This window comes from Belonocnema kinseyi, chromosome 4, assembly GCF_010883055.1.
Source record: "Belonocnema kinseyi isolate 2016_QV_RU_SX_M_011 chromosome 4, B_treatae_v1, whole genome shotgun sequence".
NCBI classification, from domain to species: domain Eukaryota; kingdom Metazoa; phylum Arthropoda; class Insecta; order Hymenoptera; family Cynipidae; genus Belonocnema; species Belonocnema kinseyi.
This window is the reverse complement of record NC_046660.1, coordinates 42,954,979-42,956,383: the sequence shown is the minus strand read 5'-3', so window position 1 is coordinate 42,956,383 and position 1,405 is coordinate 42,954,979.

Sequence of the window (1,405 nt, the reverse complement as noted above, 5' to 3'; positions counted from 1 at the left end):
GGCAGCGACGAACTCGATCGCACAGACATTTGAGAAGTGGATCTGCTCAAAGGAGGTGAAGTAGAATACTTCATTTTGTTTTTCTGTTGCGAAATAATGATTAAAATTTTCTCCCTCATTTTACTTTAAAATTTAACAAAAAATTGAGGGAAAAGACGAGCGTGATCAGAACGATGAAAAAAAATTTTTGAAAAAGAAAATAGTTAAAAAATCGACTTGTAAAGTGCTGAAACTAAAGTTTAAACCTTTATTACTTTCTATAAACAAGTAAACTTACCTTTTTCTATTAATATTCTAAAGAAGATGACAGCGCAAAGCGAAGGATGTCATGAGTTTGTAGGTTAGGATTCTATTGTTGACGTATACACTTTCTACATGGAAATTTACATTACTGTAAGGACGTCTCCTATGCGCCAATTTTGTTAGTTAAACACTTGAATGATTTATTTTACGTTAAAAAGTCATTAACGTCAGGATATTCTTCTGGTATAAAACTGTCAAAAGTTTAGTGTTTTTGATTGACGACTTGAAGTTACCACTAAGTTCTCAGTTTGCCACTTCGAAGTTCAACTTCACAGTTCACATTCACTAGTGATTTTAAGATTATAATCAAAATTACCCGAAAAAACTATGAAGGAATATTTAAAAAATTCATTTATCTAAAGAAATGGAAATTTAGAATTTATCTGTCACTTACTTAATACAATTATTTGTAAATATTTTTAAACTAATTTTTTCTTTCTAAAGATAAAAAATGACAAGAAGTGTCTAGTAACTTTTTGTATAGTTGGCGATTCTGATTATAATTTTAAATTTGATTTACTTTGAAAATTATTTTATTTTTTGCAGAATTTTTTTATAACAATGCAACTGTTTTGCTACTATTTTGATAAAATAAAAGCAATGCCACTATTTTCTTAAATGGCTCACAAATGGAACATATTTTGTTCACTTTTTCCTTTAAACTTATTTTCCAACTTTTTCTTAGATTAACAAAAATAACAAATCTACAATAAAAATATTCAAGGGCTTTTAAGGTATCTAACTTTTTTTAAACTTCAAAGGATTTCTAAAAATTTCACGTAATTTCAAGAGGTTTAAAAGAATTTTAACTGATTTCAGGGATTTTATAGGGTTTCAAACTTTAAAGGTATTTTAAGATATTCCAAGAGATTCAGAAGAATTTCCAAAACATTTCAAGGGTATTTGAAAAACTTAAACTGATTTCAGGAATTTTATAGGAGTTAAAAGCTTTAAGGGCATTTTAAAATATTCCATAGGATTTCAGATAATTAAAAACATTTCGACGGATTTAAAAGTATTTTAACTAATTTCAGGGTTTTTAAAAGGATTCTATAATATTTCAATACTTGAAAGGTATTTTAAAAGTTACGTATTAGTATTA